The 17,321-nt window shown below is 36.3% G+C and overlaps 1 long non-coding RNA gene across 1 annotated transcript in view; it reads left to right on the top strand.

Moving 5' to 3' along the window:
* The window catches only part of LOC101711805 (uncharacterized), an 85,139-nt gene extending 69,864 nt beyond the window's left edge, over positions 1–15,275 (top strand). The window contains exon 4 of the long non-coding RNA XR_206375.3: positions 15,057–15,275. This is a non-coding gene — a long non-coding RNA (uncharacterized LOC101711805). The remainder of the gene's footprint in view (positions 1–15,056) is intronic.
* The last annotated feature ends 2,046 nt before the right edge of the window (positions 15,276–17,321 follow it).

The raw sequence follows: 17,321 nt of genomic DNA, 5'->3' as shown, positions 1-17,321 counted from the left end.
GAAGAGACCCAGAATAGCACAAGCAATTCTAGACAACAGAGACATGGCAGGGGGTGTCACAACCCCCAACTTGAAACTATACTACAAAGCTACTGTGATAAAAACATCACGGTACTGGCAAAGAAACAGACCTGAGGACCAGTGGAACAGATTAGAAGATGCAGAAACAACTCCAGACACACTCAGCCACCTCATCTTTGACAAAGGAGCCAAAGACCCTCACTGGAGAAAAGATAGCCTCCTTAGTAAATGGTGCTGGAAGAACTGAATTTCAACTTTTCAAAGACTAAAACTAGACCTGTGTCTCTCACCATGTGCTAAACTAACATTGAAATGTATGAAAAGTCTGATTATTAAAACAGAAACACTGAACTGGGTGGAAGAGAGGTTAGGTAGAACTCTTGAAGACATTGGTGTACGATAAGATTTTATGAACTAAACCTCAGTTGCCTGTGAATTAGTGCAAACAATCAACAAGTAGAATCTCTTCTCATTAAAAATCCTCTGCACAGCAAAAGAAACCACCAACAGCATGAAAAGACAACTCACCATGGGGGAAGCAATTTTTACCAGCTGTTCCTCAGACAAAGGTCCACTATCTAGAATATATAAAGAACTTAAAAAAATTCAGACATCCCAAATTTAAAGACTCAATCCAAAAATGGGAATCTGAAATGAATATTTTTTTGTATCAATTAATTTTATTTGATAATTTTATATCAAATAATATAAAGAAGTTATGAAAAAGTCTATAGATTTTTACAAAATCATAAAAGAAAACTTTTTAACAAGCATTGTGCTGCTAAGTTTTCTGAGAATCTGAAAAATTGGGTAATTAAAATCTGAAATGTCTAAGAGAAAAATTAAGTACTCAAGGAAAAATAATTTTATTTCAATCTATATTGTGATTTCCTGTTTTTTTTTCTGTTCGTTCAACAAGATTGAAATTTTCTTGAAGGAAGTATTATGACTTCTTCCTTCTGTCTTCAGAATGAGTACAATGAATGCATTGTAGAAGATGTAAGATAAAGATTTGTTGAAATAATGAAAGTTCACCAGAATAACTGGGAGTTTTAAAAAAAATTTTATTTTATCGGTACATTTTAAGTATAAACATAATGACATTCATAGTTGGAAATTGGCACCTTTACATAATCTCTCTTTGGTTCTTATTTTTCCAACTTCCCCTTCCCTCCCTTCAACCCCTCCATCTCTCCCTATTTACAAAGATTTTGTTTCCATTTTTTTCATTTTCTCATATTAATTCCATTCCCTTCTTTCCTTTCCCCTACCCCTCCTACTTCCCTTTCCCCTTTGCCCCTTTTCTTCCTATTTCACATTACCTATTGTACCTTTTAGTCCTTATTTACACCTTCAGTTTCTCACACTAGAGAAACTATTTGGTATTTACACATGTGTCCTATTTATTTTACTTAAAAGTATGGCCTCAATATGCATCCATTTAACTATAAATGTCTCTAATTTCCCCTTTTTTGGCTGAATAGTACTCCATTTTATTAAAAAAACACATTTTCTTTGTCCAGTCTCCAGTTGATGGGCAATTGGATTGTTTCCAAGTTTTAGCTATCATGAATTGTGCTGCTATGAACATGGGTGCACATATATCACTGTGGTATGATTCTTTAATTCTTTGGGGAAGATACCCAGCAGTGGAATAGCGGGGTCAAATGGGAATTCCAGTCCTAGTTCTTTGAGGTATCTCCATACTGATTTCCACAGTGGTTGCACCAGTCAACACTCCCACCAGCAGTGGAGCAGTGTTCCTCTTTCCCCACAGCCCCACCAGCATTTCTTATTGGTTGATTTCATGATAGCAGCCATTCTTTCTGGATTGAGGTGGAATCAGAATTGTTTTCATTTGCATCTCTCTAATGACTGGTGATGTTGAACATTTTTTCATATGTTTATTTGCCATTTCTACTTCTTTGTGTGAGAAATGTCTGTTCATTTCAGATGCCCATTTTTGGATTGGGTCTTTAAATTTGGGAGGTTTGATTTTTTAAAGTTCTTTATAGATTCAAGATAGTAGACCTTTGTCTGAGGAACAGCAGGTGAAAATTTTTTCCCACATTGTGGGTTATCTCTTCACACTTCTGGTGGTTTCTCTTGCTGTGCAGAAGCTTTTTAATAAGAAGAGGTCCTACTTGTTTTTTTTTCCCATTAAGTTTATTGGTAAATTTTAGGATAAAATACAGTTGCATTCATTATTGGGATCTTGTACCTTTACATGAGTATCTTGGTTCTTATTTCTTTCCTCTTCCCTTGCCCTCCCTTCACCCCCTCCACCCTTCTCTATTTGCAAAGATCTTGTTTCCATTTTTTTCCTCTTCTCGTATTTTTTGTTTTCCCTTCTTTCCTTTCCCCTACCCCTCCTGCTTCCCCTTCACCTTTAGACCTTTTGTTCCTGTTACACAATATCAATTATACATTTTTAAAATTACAATATCAAGATCTAGGAGACATTACCACAGATTTTACAGAATTTAAAAGGATATAGAAAGCATATTACAAAAATCTTTTTTGAAATAAATTTGACAATTTCTAAGAAGTACCTTGGAAGACAAATTAATGAAACTAACTCTGGAGGAAATATAAAATTTGAATAACACCTTTTAAAGAAAGTATATTTCTAGCTTGGAAACCTACCTATAGGACAACAGTAGGCTCATATACATTTTAACTGATAAATTATATCAAACAATTAAAGCAGAAAAAAGTAGGAACACTTTTCCCCTCGTTTCTAAAACTGGATAAAGAAAATAGAAGAAAAAAGTATGAACATAGATAGAAATTTGTTTGACAAAACAAACTATTAGAAGTCAGATCTGGCAGGATGTAGAAAGTGGTTTTATTATAGGGATGGCAGTGTTGGCTCAGCATTGGAAAATCCACCCCCCAAAACCATCATTTTGACAGAGGAAAGGAAAAAGCCATATGATCCTGTCACTAGTGGGAGAAAAAGTTTTGGACTAAATTCTACAGCTGTTCATGGTAAAAGCTATCAGAAGACTAGAAGTAGAACAGAACCTTCTCAACAGAGTAAAGACATGTACTCCATACTTCCAGTGAGAATGCCTTATATGAATGGAGAAGATACAATGCTTTCTCCTTAAGATGGGAACAAGGGCAGATATGCTTACTCTTTATATGTTCATTATAACTTTGAAACCTAGTCCCCACCAAAATAGTCTGGCAATAAAATTACACAATTAGGATAGAATTGGCAAGGTAGAAGCAAAATCTTTATATGTAGATGAAATGATCATGTACAGAGAAAATACTAAGAAATCTCTAGGAGCCCCTAGAACTTGTATTTGAATTTAGCAGGATTAGAAAACACAAGGTATATATAAAAATTCAGGTCTGTGTATACTTGCTATAAATGAAGAATTGGATATTGAAATTTAAAAGTTATGTAGGAGTACAAAGGACCTAGAAAAGTTAAAAAACCCCCAAAATCCAAAAAAATAAACAAACAAAAACAGTGTTGGAAGACATTTAGTACCTAATTTTAAGATTTCTCCTGAAGCTACAGAATCAAAGCAGTGTTGGTGTAAGGAAAGACATATAGATCATTTGAATAAAACAGAGAATCTAGAAATAGAGCCACACATATATGGTCCACTGAGTTTTGAAAGATTATTTAACATTAGCATTTTATAGAATATAAACTCGATTCAAGAGCCAAGGAAGTGATAATGTTTTCAGCAAATGGCACTAAAACACCTGATATCCGTATATAAAAAATTAACCTCAACTCTTTATTTCCATACATGAAAATAACTTGAAGGGATCTATGAACCTAAATATGAAAGCCTAAAAGTATAAAACTTTCAGAAGAAATTATAAGGGAAAATATTTATGAATTTATGGTAGGCAAGAACTACCTAGGATACAAAAGACATGATGTATAAAAGAAAAAAAGTGATAAATGAGATTCCATCAAAATTTAGAACTTTAAATGACATCATTAAAATGAAAAGTAGTCCGTAAACAGACCATATTTACAATGCATATAACCTATGACCAGAATATATGAAGAATTCTTAGAGCTCATCAATAGACATCCCAATTAAAATGTAGACATAACAAGATGATAAATAGCCAGTATAGCACAAGGAAAGGTGTGCAACTCTAGAATCAGAAAAATACTAATCAATACAATAACAAGATTGAATTATACACTCATTAGAGAGATGAAGTTAAAAGTTTTAAAAGCCTTGTCATGACTTTTTCTTTTTGTTGGATTCTCCCCTTTTGCATTTAATTTGTCACGGCCAATGGATTTATTCTGTTGGGTTTCCTGGGGCTGTGATCCTCCTTGTCTTTTCCTAGAGTATTGTCTAAAATTTATTGGAGTGCCAGTTTGATATTCATGGAGGTCCTAAGGTGCTCTTTATCATGAAAATATTTTTTTTCTCCATCCATTTTGAAAGATAGTTTTGCAGGGTACATCAATCTGGGTTGGAGGCTGTTTTCCTTTAGGGCTTGAAATACATCACTCCAAGCTCTTGTTGCCTTGAGGGTTTGCATTGAGAAGTCTGCTGTGATTCTGATGGGCTTTCCTTTGTATGTGATTTGTTTCTTTTATCTAACTGCTTGTAGAATTTTGTTCTGTTGGATTTCTGGAATCCTAACTACTATATGCCTATGTGTAGATTTTTTTTGATCAAGTCTAGCTGAAGTCCTATATACCTCACTTGTCTGTATGTCAGGTTCTTTTCCCCTCCTTGGGAAGGGTTCTGCCATCACTTCTGTGAACAGGTTTTTTTATGTCATCTGCACTCTCTCCTGTTTCTTCATTGACTCCAATCAGTCTTATGTTATTCTTCTTTGCATTGTCTAGCAGGTGCTGGATTGATTTCTCATGTTCCTTTACAATTTTAAAGCGATTTTTCTTTTCCTGGTCACTAATTAAAGTCTTTTCTTCTGTATCTGAAATCCTATTCTCATGTTGGTTCGTTCTGCTGTGCCGACTTTCGATGGAGTTGCTAATCTCCTGGAAATTTGTGTGCATCTGTTTTATGGATTCCATTTGTTTCCTATGTTGGGATTCCATCATGTACCTCAGCTCCTCTATTTTTTTATCTGTGTCCTCTCTAGATTTATTAATCATGTCATGCACCATGAGCACAATCTTTGCTGTTATCTGAGTAATTATTTCTGATTTCATTTTTCCCAGATCCTCTTTTGTTGCCAATTCAGAGAGTCCAGGTAGTTGAGTATCAAATTGTTTCATCTCATTTTCCTTTGGGGTTGCTGTAGGTGATCCAGAAGTCTGTTTTTGAGGCTTGTTCAGGTGTCTTCTCATTTCCGTGGGGGCGGGGATGCTTCTGGTGCCTGTGTGGCTCACCTTCTCTGCCCTAGGAGCCTGGGATGGTGGCAGGGGAGCTTCCTTCCAGGTGCTGGGACTGGCTCACCTTTTCTGCCCTAGGTGCATGGAATGGGGGTCGGGGAGCTTCCTTCCAGGTGCTCGGACTGGCTCAGCTTCTCTGCCCTAGAAGCCTGGGATGGTGGCAGGGGAGCTTCGTTCTGGGTGCTGGGACTGGCTCAGCTTCTCTGCCCTAGGATCTTGGGGTGGCATCAGGGTAGCTTCCTTCCAGGTGCTGGGACCGGCTCACCTTCTCTGCCCTAGGAGCATGGGATGGTGGTGGGGGAGCTTCCTTGTGGGTGATCCTACTTGTTGATTGTTTGTTCTAGTTCAAGGGCAACTGAAGTTTCGTTCATAAAATCTTTTCCTACACCAATGTCTTCCAAGAGTTCTACCTAACCTCTCTTCTAGCCAGTTCAGTGTTTCTGTTTTAATATTTGGATCTTTAATCCATTTTGATTTTAGTTTAGTGCATGGTGAGAGATATAGGTCTAGGTTTAATCTTTGGCAAGTTGAAACCCAATTATTCCAGCACCATTTATTAAAGAAGCTATCTTTCCTCCAGAGAGGGTCTTTGGCTTCTTTTTTGAAGATGAGATGGCTGAGTGTGTCTGGTGTTGTTTCTTCCTCTTCTAATCTGTTCCACTGGTCCTCAGGTCTGTTTCTTTGCCATGACCATGCTGTTTTTAGTGTATGATCTTGATAATCTTTTGAATTCTGTGTGCCAGTATCTTATTAAGGATTTTTTCATCCATGTTCCTTAGTGAGATTGGCCTATAGTTCTCTTTTTTGGTTGGATCTTTCTCTGCTTTGGGAATCAAGGTGATGCTTGCCCCCAGGAATGAGTTTGGGAGTATTACTTCCCTTTCAATTTCACTGAAAAGTTTAAATAGTAGTGGCAGTAGTTTCTCTGTAAATGTCTTGTAGAATTCAGCAGTGAAGCCATCAGGACCCGGGCTTTTCTTTGTTGGTATGTTTTTAATTACATTTTCAATTTCATTGATTGATACTGGGTCATTTAGAATTTTTAGGTCATCTTTTTCAACTTGGTAATTCATGTGTATCTAGGAATCTGTCCTTTTCTTCTGTGTTGTCCATCTTATTGTCATATACTTTTTTGAAGTAGGTATTGATGATTCTCTGTATTTCTGCTGTGTCCATTGTAATTTCACCATTTTCATTCCTAATTGCATGAGTTTGGGCCTTTTCTTTCCTTTTTCTAATAAGGTTGGCTAAGGGTTTGTCAATTCTTTTTATTCTTTTGAAGAACCAACTCTCGGCTTCATTGATTTTTTGTGTTGTTCTCTTCATCTCCATTACATTGATTTCTGCTCTGATCTTTATAATTTCCTCCCTTGTATGAGCTTTGGGGTTGCCCTGCTCTTCTTTTTCTAGAAGCTTGTGGTTCAGCATCAGTTGTTTAATTGGGCTTGTTCTATTTTCCTAATATGCATATTCACTGCTATGAATTTCCCTTGTAAGACTGCTTACATTGTGTCCCATAGATTGCAATATGTTGTATTGTCATTGTCATTTAATTGAAGGAACTGTCTGATATCTTCTTTCATTTCCTCTGACCCATTGGTTATTCAGAAGTGTGTTGTTCAATTTCCACATGTTTATGAAATTTTTGCGTTTTTTTTTTTTTGCTACTGATCTCCAATTTCATCACACTATGGTCCGATAATATACGGGGGATGACTTCAATTCCTTTGCACTTACTGAAACATGTTCTATGAGTGATTATGTGGTCTATTTTGGAGAACAAACTCAGTGAAGCTGAAAAGAATGTGTATTTTGATTTTGGGGGTGGAACATTGTGTAAACATCTGTTAAATTCTTCTGTTTAATAGTTTGATTGAGTTCTAGTATTTCATTACTTTTTTTGTCTAGTTGGTCTATCTATTTGTGACAGTCGCATATTGAGGTCCCACTACTATTGTATTAGTGCATTTATGACTTTTCATGCTCGTTATTATTTGTTCTATATAGTTGGGTGCACTAGCATTTGGTGCATATATATTTATGATTGTCATCTCTTCCTCTTGGATCATTCCCTTTACTAGGATGTAATGCCCTTCTTTGTCTCTCTTAATCAGTGTTGTTTTGTGTTTTTTTTTTTTTTTGGTACTGGGGATTGAACTTGGGTCCTTGTGCTTGCACAGCATGTGGCAAAACCACTGAGCTAAATCCCCAGCCCTAATCAGCGTTGTTTTGAAATCCACTTGACATGCAAATAGGATAGCTACTCTTGCTTTTTTTGGGGTCCCTGTCACATGGAGAATTGTTTTCCACCCTTTAACTTTCAGTCTGTGAGTTTCTTTTTGAATTAAGGGTGTTTTTGTATGCAGCATATTGTTGGATTTTGCTTCTTGACCCATGCTGCCAGCCTATTTCTTTTGATTGGTGAGTTGAGACCATTAACATTGATGGTTATAACTGTTACATATTGACTCATCCTTGTCATGACTTTTTCTTTTTATTGGATTCTCCCTGTTTGCATTTAATTTCTTGTCATGCCCAATGGATTCTTTCTGCTGGGCTTCTTGTGGTTGTGATCCTCATTGTCTTTTCCTAGGATATTGTCTAAAATTTTTTGGAATGCTGGTTTGGTATTCATGATGTTCCTAAGGTACTCTTTGTCATGAAAGTGTCTTATTTCTCCATCAATTTTGAAAGATAGTTTTGCAGGGTACATCAATGTGGCTTGGAGGCTGTTTTCCTTCAGGGCTTGAGATACCTTACTCCAAGATCTTCTTGCCTTGAGGCTTTGAGTTGAGAAGTCTGCTGTGATTCTGATGGGCTTTCCTTTGTATGTGATTTGTTTCTTTTATCTAACTGCTTGTAGAACTTTGTTCTTCTGTTGGGTTTCTGGGATCTTAACAACTATATGCCTATGTGTAGATTTTGTTGATCATGGTTAGTTGGAATCCTATATGCCCCACTTATCTATATGTCAAGTTCTTTTCCCCTGCTTGGGAAGTTTTCTGCTATCACTTCTGTGAACAGTTTTTTTATGTCATCTGCACTCTCTCCTTTTTCTTCATTGACTCCAATCAATCTTATGCTATTCTTCTTTGCATTGTCTAGCAGGTGCTGGATTGATTTCTCTTGGTTCCTTACAATTTTAAAGCAATTTTTCTTTTCCTGGTCACTAATTGCAATCTTATCTTTTATAGCTGAAATTCTGTCCTCGCATTGGCTCATTCTGATGTGTAGGTGGAGTTTTTAATCTCCTGGAAATCTGTTTGCTTCTGTTTTATGAATTCCATTTGCTTCCTATGTTGAGATTCCATCATGTTCCTCTGCTCCTTTCTAGATTTATGAATCATGTCTTGCACTACAAGCACTATCTCTGCTGTTATTTGAGGAATTATTTCTGATTTCACTTTTCCAGATCCTCTTTTGTTGCCAGTTCAGGGAGTTCAGGTGGTTAAATATCAGAGTGTCCCATCTCCTTTCCATTTGTGGTTGCTATAGATGATCTAGAAGTCTGGTTTTGAAACTTGTTTACATGTCTTCTCATTTGATGGGTGGTGGGGAGGGGTGCTGCTGGCAGCAGTGTGTCTCACCTCCTCTGCACTAGGAGTGGTGGTATGGTGGCCCAGAATCCTCCTCTTCTGCCATGGGAGTAGTGGCACTGCGACCCAGGATTCTTCTCCTCTGTGTTGGGAGTGGTGGTACAGTGGTCTGGAAGCTTCCCCCTCTGTGCTGGGCGTTGTGGTTCGGCGGCCCGGAAGCCTGTTCCTCTGGGATGGGAGTTTTAAGAGAACAAAAAATCAACAAAACATTACATTAATTAATTTAATGTTTAATTACTCTAACAAAATTTAAAGGTAATTGCTTTCCTTCTAAATTGCAAAACACAGATGAAAATACCTTTCATGGTAAAGCCATTATCTCACTAAATACTAAATTAAGTCCTTGTTAGTTGATACTTGTTAAACTTACTATCAGTTACTGAAAAAGCTAATCATTTAAAAAAAATATCAGGCTGGGGATTTAGCTCACTGGTCCCAGTGCCTGGCTTGCAAACCTACAACACCTTTCTGTAAATAATTACTGAGTAATAAAACAATTTGTCATTTAAACCTTTGATTCTAACACAAAAATACAATTCTCAAAATAATCTTTAATATTTTTATGCTTTTGGAAGGCAGTGAATATTTCACTACCAATATATGCCTTCATAAAATCAGCTTGGATATTTAAAGAAAAAGCCAAATGCACCAAATGCACATTGACAATGTCCTTACAACACATTTGTTTCCCCTGACAAGGGAAACTGTGGAGTGTATCAAGTATCACAGGCAGGGCCACTTACCACCCACCTGTCCCCTTGCACTGTGGGAGTGGAGGCAGATCAGGAGACACAAACAGCCTGCAGAACATGGGTGCTACAAAACCCTGAAGGTTTCCTCCTGATCTTATAAGCAACTGTGAAGCTGTCTTTATTTAGTAGCTTTCTTTTATATAACAATGATAGCCTCAAATATTGTGACCAATTTTCAGCCATTAACCTTAACCTATTTCTTTTAATTTCCTCATTCACGAAATGGAAAATTGCCACTCAAAATCTTTAGTCATTTGCTCATGCTTATGCAGTCAGAGATGAAGTCATTATGTCAAATCCTGAAGAAGTTGATTTATCAAATATGAAAACTTAGAATAGGAAAATAAGCAGTCCAGTCATTTCAGCATTGAGCTTTTCATTCTTGGCTGCCCTCTCCTTGCTACCTATGTTCTTCTATTCATGGGATAAAATCATACGGGTCTAGACCCCCGCAAAGTGTACCAAGGAGGGAGAGGGGAGACAAATGCATGTACAAAATGGTGAGCTGCATAAATATGTATGTTGTAGGGAACAGTGTTGTACCAGTGTTGATTTCCTGATTTTGACACTGTTCTACTCATACATAAAGTCCATCATTAGAGGAGGTGAAAGGTACAAGGTTTTCCATGTATTACATTTTTTTCATGTTCCCATGAATCTGTTAACTATTTCCAAATAGAAGGGAAAGAAACATCTACAAAATGAGGGCATCAGTCTGATGACAGAGGGCCTGGATCAAGAATCAGAAACACATAAAACCTTGGGCAAGTCGTGGAGTCTTAGATCTATGTTTTATTCCTCAAAAAATTGTGGGAGGTGGACTGAAGGCTGGGGGTTCTTTTAGCTTATAGAGTGTTATTGATTGAAAGATAAAATTGATAAACATTTTGTAGTTCAGAGAACATTTTTCAGCAGGGCAAGTGTTTTCATGAATACTTAGCTGAAAGCAAGACATATTTGAGAAAATGAACGTAAATGTATAGTCATTCAAATGAATAATAGTTTTGGAGATTTTATTTACAGGTTGTTTATATAGATCAGAATATGTAGAAATGTGCTCCTTGAATCATGTTTGTCTCTGTAGTTTGCGAATGCTCTGTAGGCAGCTTGGTAAGGATGTTGTCATATATTGTTAAAATGACGTGTGATAAAAATGCACTACCCCAATTTATGGTCATATATGCATTAAGAATTAAAAAATATGTATGCCTCCTCCAAACATTGCATGTTTTACAAAATTCAGTGTTTAATTTTTAGAATAATGTTTTCATCATTTATTTAAAAGTTATGTTTGGAAATAATAACAGTACTCTTCTAGCACATCCCGAATGTCATTTGCCTTCTGCAGGTGCCTGTGCACCTCACCTCCTTGGTGCTGGTGGAGGGGAGCTCTGCTCCTCTCTTTCTGTAACTTTCCAAGAAATGGTAATTGTCATTTCACGTGGCAACCTTGTGGTGGCTAATGATTACTCTCCAATCTCACTTTCTACCAGTCTCCTCCTAAAGTACTCCTTTACAGCCACAGTGGCTCCTTGTATTTTGTTCTCTGATGACTTTGAATTTATTCTTTCTGGAATTATCTGCTCTTCTTTAGCTTCTCAGCTCACACAGGTATCATCTTCTCAGAGGCCTTTCCTGAGCCTTTGCCATTTGCCTTCTGCTGCAAAATTTTGTTCACTATTTCAAGTACTAATTGTTTGCTGGAAATTTGTGTCCCTGAAGATGAGCTGTTCTTAACCTTGCAGCAAACCTTTGGGGTTTGCATCATGTCTTGTTTTCCCACTTGGATACCTCTTATCGACCTAGGATCCAAGCTAGATTATATGTATGAGTTTTTAGGTGTTGTGCTTCAAGTAGTAATAATTTCACTCAGAGATACCATTCACTCATGGTGCTTAATGATGCAAGCCTCAGTGACAACAGACTCAGAGTGAATTTTGTCCAACGTGACTTAGTTGAGCAGCTTGCTTGAATGCTCATAGTTGCAAACCATCTGTGATATAACTATGATTAGTAAGTAGAAGAATCATGATTGGTGCTATCACAGGGAAGCATGAGTTAGGCAGGCTGTACTTACCTCAGAGTCTTCCTGTGAGGGTTAAATGAGAGTAGATCCCTCGAAGATTTGACACCCTGCCTGGGCCATGCTTCTCCCTGATAGCAGTGGCCATTATTTTTATAATTATTGGTTTTAACTATCAGTGAATAGGGAGTTGAATATGTCCCCAGTATAACCATTAAATAATTTTATCACAGTGTGAAATCAGATAATCTTATCAGTAAGATGTTTTCAGTTTAAAAAAATTTTCCAATTTGTCCAAAACTGTAAATATTCAAGTTTAAAGTGAATTATGGATGCACAGCACCAACTAATGGAATTTTAATGTGAAAGTTATCTGACCTGGAACTGAAATTTCAACTCTAGAAAATCTGCAGCTTTATGATGATGTCAAGGGCTCCTCTCGTGGATGTAGTGCTGACTTATACAGCAAAATGAGGGCTAGACTTTGATTATACTTTCATACTGTGGTCAGTTACTTATTTCTTGTCTGTTAGTTTGCCTTAGCAGAGTTTTTATGATTCAGTGGGATTCACATAGCTTAAGTTCAGCTAGAGACTTCATACAGGGATTTGGATAGCCTCTGTTATGAAGCCAGGAATGTTGTCTACAAAACACATTTCTGATAACCTGGTGGACTCAGTCCTGTGATTCTATGTTTCATAACTATTACCTTTCTTTAACTACATATGGCATATTGCCATGTGTGCATGGTTATGTGGATAACACATAAGAAATCAGTCATTTTCTGTAACAGTTCAGTCTAATTACACAGAAAAGTGACTAAAATCATAATAAAGCATTCCATATTAACATGATGCAGAAAAACATCAGTATCTTAGTGATAAATTTAAATTGTATGTATTCAATAGGAATTAAAGATGAATCAACATTAAAGATTAGCCTTTCAAAGTAAGCAACAAGATTAATCTCAATTAAAAAAGACTTTCGCATAATTACCCATGCTAATTTTTGTCCCTCTGTGTGTGTGTGTGTGTGCGCGTGTGTGTGTGTGTATGTCTGCATGTGCATGTTTCTGCTAAAAGATTAAAACTGGAAGTGGATTTTTCTGTGGAAAGGATTGGAACGTTTGACAATAATTATCTTAATACCAGAATGAAAAATGAATGAGAAATTTAAGGGAAATTTTTTTTTTTGGTACCGGGGATCGAACTCGGGTCCTTGTGCTTGCAAGGCAGGCAGGAGAACCACTGAGCTAAATACCCGGCCCCGAGAAGTTTAATTATCACACAATTAATCATTTCTGACTGTGACTTTTGATTTTTGAATGTAACCATTAAGCAGCCAGAGGCCAGTGGGGAATTGATAATGTAAGACTGCAAACAAAGTGAATAGTCAATGATTTTTGAATAAATAAGTACAGTTCTTGTGAATAATGGAAGACAAGAATGTGGCTCTATCTGAACTCCTCTGAATCCCCAGGTTTTGTGTTTGGCTCTGTAGGGAATAGGTATAATAATAGTTTGTGAAAAAACCCCACTAATTTTACTAAAGTTATATTATTATATTTTATTATAATAAAAGGAAAATTCAGAACATTTTGAGCAGATTTTGTACAAATAATGTTGGGTACAAATATTGGACTTTATCTGGGTATTTATTACATAATTGTGATAACACTTTTATTAAAAAAGAACCAATTAATGTCATTCATACCATGTTATGTAGCAGAGCATATTTATATGTATTGTTCGGTTTGGAGAGTTAAGAGAGCTATAAAAAGTAACATATGGCATACATTTACAGAAAGCTAATGATGTGAAATAAATAAAAGTCTCTTTTGTAATGGAGAGAAACTAAACAAAAAATAACGATCATATATCATTTCAAATTGTTTCAGAGGGAAATTACTGATGTAAAAACTCCTGAAAACTATTTGCCTCTTCTGGAATGTGCAATAACAATAACATACATGCATCAGCAGCATCAGGTCTTACCCCTCAGGAGCTGTATGATAAAGATAATAACATGTTTTCAGTAGATGCTTCTACAAGATTGACTTGTATTGCTATTTTTACCAAGTTTCCTTAAAAAAAACCCTTCTCAGTTTCGGAAACAAGCGTCCTCCTTCTGCCTGGCATTACTATGATGTAGTAATCAGTAGAATTTAAGGAACAACCTAATTAATAGATTCTTTTATTCATACAGTAAGAGAAATGTAACCACAGACATTCAGATGAAAAGGAAAAGAGTGTGATGGTTAATCTTGGTTGTCTACTTGACTCGATAGAGAGATGCCTAGCAAACTGATAAAGCACATTTCTGGTGTATCTGTGAGGTGTTTTCATAGCGTGTTGGCATGTGGGTCAGCCACTCACTCTGAAGATGAGTATCATAGTGCAATAGACTGCATGCTCCAAGGGAGCAGACAGCTGGGAGATAAAGACATTGCAAGTTCAATTCTTCTAGAAGGGGTGTATTTCTGTGCTGCTGCCATAGGCTGTTGAACCTCAGCTGTCTTTGGCCTTTGAATGTGATCTTGCACCAGAAGCAATTTGGGGGCTTCCAGGCCTTCAGCCTTGGACTGGGACTGCATGATTTGTCCCTCAGCTTCTGAAGCTTCTAGCTGCTTGAACTGAGCAGCTTTTCCAGCTTTCAGATGGTCTTCATGTGATATCCAGCCTCCAATGATGTAAAGCAATATAATATTTATAATTATGTGTGCGTTCTATCAGTTCTGTTCCTCCAGAGAACCATGGCTAATACGAAGAGGTTCTAGATAAAGATGAAACAATGAACAATAAATCATAAAGTATCAAATTATATTTTATACTGAAAACCAGTCTTTGAGGTAGGAGGGAAATTTGATAGATACGAAACGGTAACAAAAGTGATTAGGAAAATAATAGGTGAGGACTTTGAGATATGGAAAAGTGCTACATTTACATGTAAACGTAGTTGATTCAACTATTTCATTTATAGAACCTTGAATGTCGAGTGTAGAAAAGTGTCTACTAAATTTAAATTTTATTGACAGTAGGAGGAGAAAAACTAGCATCTGTTTTAAGGATGACTTTCAAGTACATTGTCATCTTCCATTTCTTGTTTGGGAAGAGTAGGTACATACACTATTTACTTTGAAAAAAGTCAATTCTTTCTCTCTGTCAAGTGTTCTATAGTTCTTCTGCCTTCCTCAACTTCTTATTTCTTATTCTATATCTTATAATCCTATTCTACTTCCTCAATTATTTCCTTTTCATATAATATGTTTTACTTTTTAGTTTATTACTTACTGCCTTTTTCTTTTCTAGGGGTTAAGTTCCAAGACCAAGGATCATTTTCTGTTTTGGTAATCAGCAGATCTCGATGTTTTCAACGTTGCTGACTTTTCCTAAATACTTCATAAATATCTGTGAACTATCTGAGCTGCAATAATGCCTGTATTGATGTCCACTTGTTAAAACCTATGAGCTGAACCTCTCTTGCTGCATAAGTACCTATATGAAGGTAATTAAATGCATTCAACCATTTTTTTGCAGGTGCATTACTAACCCTAACCTAAAGCCTTCTTGTCCCGTCTTTTTCTCCCTTCCTCCCACCCGTCCCCATGGAAGCAACTCTGATTATTTTTCTTCCCAGAATTCCTCCTAAAAAGACCTTTTTTGTTCCGTTATCCTCTATGCAGACCCTTTTGCCCTCATCTTTGTCCTAAACACTATCTTAGTAGGAAGTCAAAACTTTAAAAGAGAACTCCCTTGACTCCTGCTTCTTCTTAAAAATGTCCATTTATGATTTGAGAAGTCCAGTAATTTTTTAAATTTCTGGAGTATTGGTAATGCTGTAAGAGTATTGTTATAGGTTGGTTTAATTTTTGTGTTGCTTAGTCCGAACACAAGAATATTTGCTTCTTTCACACAAAAAGTCATCACCAACTCTGTTATTTTCCAACACTAGATGTCTCCCTGGTGCCAGGCACACTTCACTCACTTCCCAGACGAGCTTATTCAGTTGTGCTGGATTCCACAGCACGGGGAGACCCATTTACCAGTGCTAGCTGTGAGCAGACAGAGGCTTTTTCAATGATGTGTCTGCTCTTGGACTCCATGTATTAGTGTGGCTACATTTTAGTATAGCCCTTTTATACCTACAGATTTGACTGATAATCCTACTTCATATCTGTACAGTAGTTGAGAATTTATAGAGCCATCTCACATACAGTATTTCATTTTGTCCTTGCAGCAATCTTGTAATCCACGTGCTACAGTATTGTCATTTTGGTTTGTACAGTTGGAGAAACCGAGGCCCAGAAATATTACAGAAATTTTATGTTGACACAGCAACTAGTGATTGATCCTACTTTCACTCACCAATTTTCTGATCTTAAATTCATTGCTCTTTGCTCTGTATAGAGGCACTTCTGCCTATATGAACTCTATTCGTGCCTGCTTGTTACATATATTTTGATGTATTGTGGGTCAGATACACCCCTTCATGTGAATAATGCAGCCTGGTCAGCCTTGAGACAGATGCTTGCTCTCTCCCTTCTTAGTACTATAAATGTTATAGATCTAGTCCATTGTAGTTAAACTCGTTTATTTTAATACTTTCATAAAACGCTCCTGCAAGATCAAGCATCTTTTAGCCAATGCTTCTTAGTTGGTTTATGTGCTCAAAGAGTAAGTAGAAGTGAGACTGCTCCTCCCTTTAGTGTGAACCTTGGGTAACCCTGGCTTGTGATTAGCTTTGAAGAGGGATACGTGTGAGCCTACATTCATCCATGTACTTTACTTGCTGCCAGGAGAAACATTTAATTTCCTGGTGGGAGAAAATTATCTTTAAAGGAAGAGTCCCATTCTTTCTATTGTTACTCTGAGGTTCCCTGAATGGTTTCAATTTCAAAACGGTACAAATAAGAACTCTCTTAGATTATGGTTAAATAAATATATATAGGAAATGTTCCCTCTTGCTAGTTTGTGTATTTTACATGATAATAAATCAGTCTTGTTTTGATATGTTGGTAACACCCATGGACATTTTTGCAATTATGTCCTAATAAAGTTATTGTTATCTTTCTTTTCTTAAAAAGCATAACAAAATGTAGGAAAATTCAACATTAATTGTAACATTTGTTTAGCATTTTAATATACGTTAGGATTACATACTTAAACTTACTTAGAGGTCAGTTAGAAAACTAATATAACTAATTTTGGAATCATGTGCAAAGAATAAAGAAAAATTTGTTGCTAAGTGGAGTTTAAAGTCCTGAATATTTAGTAAACTCTCCAATCATTCTGGTTTAAATATAAGGCTAAATCTTTCTTAATGATTAAAAGATGATAAATTTTATCATTTTATTATAAAGAAGACACTTAAATGCAAGCTTTACATTTTCATGAAGCAGTGTAATTGCTATTTATGTTTTAGTTTTGCATATGATTGTTTTTTCTGATGACTAAAAATTTAATGATACATTACTTCTATAGCATTCTTGGACATTTACATTAAAAAAATTTTTTTTCCTCTTTAGGGGGATCTAGAATCATATAGCCTCTTTTCCCTTTTCTTATCACCTAATG

The sequence above is a fragment of the Heterocephalus glaber genome, unplaced genomic scaffold (assembly GCF_053883595.1).
Source record: "Heterocephalus glaber isolate CG9 unplaced genomic scaffold, H.glaber_assembly_v1.0 deba00001058, whole genome shotgun sequence".
Lineage (NCBI taxonomy): Eukaryota > Metazoa > Chordata > Mammalia > Rodentia > Bathyergidae > Heterocephalus > Heterocephalus glaber.
This window is presented reverse-complemented; position numbering and strand designations above follow the sequence as displayed.